Genomic DNA, 6,004 nt, shown 5'->3' on the forward strand with positions numbered 1-6,004 from the left:
CCAGCAGCCGCGCCTGCGATGGTGTACATTATTTTGACGACTCGTTTAACCCCGTAAAACATGCTCTTTGACCCAATTAGTTAGTATAACGCGTTTTTCTACTAACCTAGGTCAATAATTAACTTAATTAACATATAATAATCACCTTAATGGCCGGATTAATCTCGTGTAACCGTCGGATATTTCAACATCGAAATAACGATCAATAAAATATTATACGCTCCAATTAGCATTATAAATACGACGCATAACATCAATTAAAACTGTTATCAACATCAAATTACACAAACAAACTCTCTGTAATCCCGTATTAATCAACCAAAATCCGTTTTCCGGTGAAGCTCCGTTCACCATCAATCCGTAAACAATTTAAGTAAGTAATTTATGCATTTTAATCATTTTAATCCGTCTAACAAAACCCCTAAACTTGATTAACCAAACATGGAACAGATTAAACGAATTGAAATATAAGGTTTTGGAGAAAAAGATGAAATTGAAATATATTATATATATATAGAGATAGAGAAAGAGAGAGAAAAGATGGAATACGCAAATCGTTATCCTGCAAAGCCGTACGCGACATTTTGGAGCGTCGATTTACACTTTCCATTCAGTTGAGAGCGGTTGAGAAGATCCCGTGTATTTTAAGCGAGAAGGGTACGTTGTCTTTTTGATTCGTCATTTAAATTTGGTAATGTGCCTATAAACGGTTACTATTCTGATATTTAGCTTAATCAAAACCAATTTCTTATTTACGAAACAATTTTTATACCAAAAACTATCAATTGAGCTCTCTTGAGTACATGAACCAATTTTTCAAGCGATTTTTGTGATTTTAGGGGTTTGAAATGGAAGACAATCGTGAATGTAAGTTTTTGCTCTGTTTGAATTAATCAACAGTAGATGTATACTATTTTTATAATCGCGGAAGTAACATGTATGTTAGTTTCCATGATAATCACATGATAATTGATTAGTTTAGTTTGCGAGTGTGTTACAAGCATGTTCATATTAGGGTTGTCTTTTGATTTTTGATGTTTCATACTATGAGCGTATCATGAGCGTGTTACTATGACTGATTATAATGTTGTATAATATGAGCGTGTTTCAATTAGGATTGTTAAAATGGTTTGATTATAATTTGAGTGTGTTTGGATTATAATATGGTTTATATTTTGATGTTTTGTGTAGATGATTCAAGTGTTTTGGTTGAAGGTCGTGGGGTTGATATCATTCCTGAAGTTGCTTCTTCATACAGACCTGTTAAAGGAATGACGTTTTCGTCAATGATCAAGGATTTGATTTTTATAGTGAATATGCTAAAAAACCTGGATTTGGGGTTCGTAAAGGTGGATCTTACGTGCATGATGGTGTACTAAAGACCAAGTATTTTACATGTTGTAAAGAAGGTCACAAGCCAGCTAAAATGTATGATTTAAAAGGTGATTGTAATGAATCAAGCAAGCCATATTATAAAAGGAGGAAGAGGCCGACAATTAGATATGGTTGTAGAGCACATCTACAGTTAAAATCTGTTGACGGTGAAATTTTTGAAGTAGATGATTTTGTTAAAGGCCATAATCATAGAATGGTTGCAGATTCCGATATGCAGTTTGTTTGTTCTGCGAGGAAGTTAACACATGTCCAAGAGGAAGCTATTTATGAGCTTTCTAATATGAATTTGGGACCTGTTAAAGCGTTTAACCTTATGAGAACACAATACGGTGGGTTTGAAAAAGTAGGTGCAACTAAAGATGATTGTAAGAATTTTAAACAATGTTTGAATTGTTATATTGGAAAGTATGATGCTGAGATGATTGTTCAGAGATTGTGTGTGAAGAAAACATTTTCATCTGATTATTCATTTGAATATGATGTCAATGATGATCGTGAGTTAATTCGTATGTTTTGGGCTGATGAGACTTCAAAGAGTAATTATCTTGCATTTGAGGATATTATATCTTTTGATGTTACATTTAAGACTAACAAGTAAGTTTGTGTGTATGTATAGGATTGTCCGTATGTATATGTTTTGTGTGTATTTTATATGTTTTTCTATGTACAAGTACAAGATGGTTTTTGTCCCGTTCACGACAATTGATAACCATTGTCATAGTGTTACTGTTGGTGCTGGATTATTAGCTCCTGAAACTATTGAATCGTACACATGGTTATTGCAAACGTTACTTAAGTCGTTTGGTCATGCACCGAAGGTTGTTGTTACTGATCAAGACCCTGCTATGAAACAAGCTATTGCAGCTGTGTTTCCAAATACAAGGCATAGGTTATGTATGTGGCATATCATGAAGAAAGTTGTTGACAAGGTAACTTTCTTAATTGTGCTTGATTTAGTTGTCTTTTAAGCAGTTTAAATAATGAGCGTTTGACAAGCATTTAATGGCAATAGTCTTTTCTTTGATGTTTAATATGTGAGCGTTTTATGAGCGTAACATGATTATGTATTGTGACAACGAGCGTTTCCATAAGCGTTTAACATGTTTTTTGTGTATCAGGTTGGGGCTGATTTATGTAACAACGAAGATTTTAAGAGTAGGCTATGTAACATTTGTGTGGACCGATTCAATTAGTCCTTTAGAATTTGAGGAAAAATGGCAGGCTATAATGGTTGAGTTTGAGCTTGACAAGAATAAATGGCTTACTGATATGTATGAAATCAGATTTGATTGGATACCTGCGTTTTATAGAGATGAACTTTTGTCTGGATTAATGTGTACAACATCAAGATCAGAGAGCGAAAACCATTTTTTTGGAAAAGATACAAATTCTCAATTAACATTAGTTGAGTTTTTCAACCATTTTGATTTTTGTATGGAGATACAGAGATACAATGGCAGACGGTGTGATCATGTTAGTAGGTACACGTATCCGCAGTTATAAACCATAAGTTATCTTGAAAGGGAAGCGGTTAGGATATACACAAGAGCTATATTTAATGATCTTCAAGATGAAATGAATGAAATTGTTGGTGGTGTTGTACAATTCAGTTCTTGTGAAGAAGAAGGAGGTTTTTTGAGGTGTAAAATAATGGATTTTAATGCGTATGTTCCGGGTTTTTTGGAGGTAATTATGAGCGTTTATTAAGCGTTTAGTTTAAAGTTGTTTAAGTTTAAGTTAATTAACAAGCGTTTTACTTTTTTTAGGTTGTGTTTAAGAAGTACGGTGAGTTTGGTGAAGAGTCTATTGCAACATGCTCCTGCAAAAGATTCGAACAATATGGTTTGTTGTGTCGGCATATTTTCTACGTCATGAATATGTATCAAGTTAAGAAATTCCCTAAAAGATATATAAATTATCGATGGAGGAAAGAAGCTGCGGTGAATATCAGAATAGTTGCAATGTCAGAGTTTGGTAATGATCAGAACAGGAAGATCAAATAAATTTCAAGAGAAATAAAGTATGCCGGTGAATACCTTATTAATGGTTATGTTGCAGATATTGATGAATTAATTAAAGTTAGAGATGAGATGAATTTAATGATTGAAAAAGCAGACTTAACTCGGTATGAAAGGGTACGTCCATCTAAAAGGGATAGATTTGCTACTGTTTTAGGTTTTGAACAGTCATCAGAAGTTACCGTTCGTGTACTTATTGGAATAAGCAACAAGGGTCGTGGCTCACACAAAAGAATTAAATCAAAGAAAGAGATAGCCATTAGTCGCTCTTGGAAGGGTTATAGGGAGTGTCAAATTTGTCACCTACCTAGCCACAACAGCAGAACCTGTAAAGCATTGCAGCAGCAACCGCAACAATGAATTCATAGTTGATTGTGTTAGATGGAAAGAGTAGTTAGTTTTGTTTTTTTAGATTGTGTGTTATGTAGTTACCTTTTTTTACACAAGCGTTTCACAAACGTATAACAAATGTATAACAAGAGTATAACAAGAGTATAACAAGCGTATGACAAGTGTAAAGATAAAATTTTTATTTATTTATTTTTTTAAACATGGGGTTACACCCCATCAGACCTTATCATCATCAAACCCCATCAGACCCTATCAGACCCCATCAACCCAAACCCTATCAACCCCCACCGCTCCCTGGTTCTTGATGTTCTCACGCCCATCTTCCTTGAACTCCATGTTGGTTAACTTTTGAAACCGTGTCAACCAAAGTACCATACACGGAGTCGTAGCATGTAGTCTGCTATTTCAGGAACTCAACAGTTTTTTCCTTGAACTCACTGTTTGGTAGCTCCGTGAGTTCGTTGTATGTGTCAAGAGTTTTTGATTTCTCTTGAAGCACGTAGGCCTGTGAGTGTTGAAGGGCGTTGAGAAACTTCTCGTCCTTATCTTTCTCAAGGTAAAGCTTGGCCTTCACCACACTTTTGACGGCTTTATCACATGAAAAAAAAAATTTGTGTGTTTTTTGAGATTTTTTTGTGTGATCTGAATAACAAGAATGGATGTGAAATATATAGACATAATTTGGATGTCTATTAATTGTTGGTAGTTGAGATAGAGTTATTCAAATGTCATTTAATTTTGATGTAGGCTATGATTATCAAAATGTCATTTATTATTTATTAAGCGTGTTATAAGACTATAAGGTGTGGATACCACTTTGCTTCTCACTTTATAGTGCCAAGTCAGCGCCATATCACATATCACTTCACTCTACTTTCTTTTACAACATCAAGGAAATGGTTACCAATTCACCATTTCCCTCCATTTTCAATAAAATAGTTATTATTATATAACTAAAATTAATTTAACATAACTTAAATAAAAATAGTAACTTTTGAGTATCCATCGTTGGCGAGTAGTCAAAGAAATGTAAATATATTTCGACAAGCTTATCGATCAAAGCACATGTCAAGGTCGTTTATGAGACCAATTTTATTTCAAAACAAATATTGTTGGGTCCATATTTGGTGGTTTGTACTTAGTTCTATGTTTGTTGGTTTCGTATTGGGCTATGTATGTAAACCGAGATCCTTATGGATCTCGGTGGGCTTTGGGCTAGTGTGTTGGGTACTCTATAAATAGATCTTATTGTATAAGGTAGGGTTGTTGAGCAGTTGTAGAGAACTTTGAGAGCCACCATAATCCTAGAGAGCAAATACCGATTTGGGTAATCTCATGTACTAGACGATTTAATAATATAATCGTGCGCATTTGGAGTATTATCGTGCTTATTATATTCATACTGTTCATCGTTGTTCTTGAATCACCACGTTAACTAGATTCTGCATATTTGACATGTTTTGGTTGATATCATAGTTGTAGTGATCCATATTCGGGACTTACAATTGGTATCAGAGCCTTTTGAACCTTTCAAGGCTCCGTTTGATATCAACAGATTCAAGATCTCGGGTGTTTTTGTGGTGTTTGTGCGTTTTCCGGCGAGGTACTGATCAGAGAAGAAAGATACTGTTTGGTTTGGTCAAGGATTCTCATATCTTTGGAAACAATTTAAATCCCACCAAAATAGGGATTTGGTTGTTACCAAAATCGTTTGGTCAAACGCGTTATTTGGGGTTTTCGGCTGCTATTTACAGTTCTTGGTCAGCTGTTGATCGTTCTCGGCTTATATACAACAATTTTAGGCCAAAGACAAATGTTTTCGGCTGATTTTGATCATTCTCGGCCTAGAACTAGAGTTCTCGGCCATATTTGACAGATTTCGGTCAAACTTGTAGTTCTCTGTCGCTTCTAAGAGATTTCGGTCACTTCTGATTGTTCTCGGCCAGATTTGAGGGTTTTCGGCCAAATTTTATCGTTCTCGGCCAAAACCAAGAGTTTTCGGTCATATCACTTGGTTCTCGGTCAAGCTTTTCTATTCTCGGTATTAAAAAAAACTTGAATACTCCTTATAACTGATAAGTCATTCTTGAAAAGTTTTGCAAAAATATTTTTTTCGGGTGATTTTCGTTGAATTTTTTACGGGAAAATCGAAAAAATTTGTCTTGAACAAAATTTTTCCTAAACGCTTCTTTTGAGTGGGAGATCTTTCTTGAGAATTTTGACGATCATATTTTCGCAAA

At 34.7% G+C, this 6,004-nt stretch overlaps 1 pseudogene; it reads left to right on the forward strand.

Moving 5' to 3' along the window:
• Nucleotides 1-1,071: 1,071 nt before the first annotated feature.
• Nucleotides 1,072-3,535, forward strand: LOC143542066 (protein FAR1-RELATED SEQUENCE 5-like; annotated as a pseudogene).
• The last annotated feature ends 2,469 nt before the right edge of the window (nt 3,536-6,004 follow it).

Source organism: Bidens hawaiensis, unplaced genomic scaffold, assembly GCF_021521415.1.
Source record: "Bidens hawaiensis isolate Kalapana, Puna unplaced genomic scaffold, B.hawaiensis_p1.1 tig00012747_1, whole genome shotgun sequence".
NCBI classification, from domain to species: Eukaryota; Viridiplantae; Streptophyta; class Magnoliopsida; order Asterales; family Asteraceae; genus Bidens; species Bidens hawaiensis.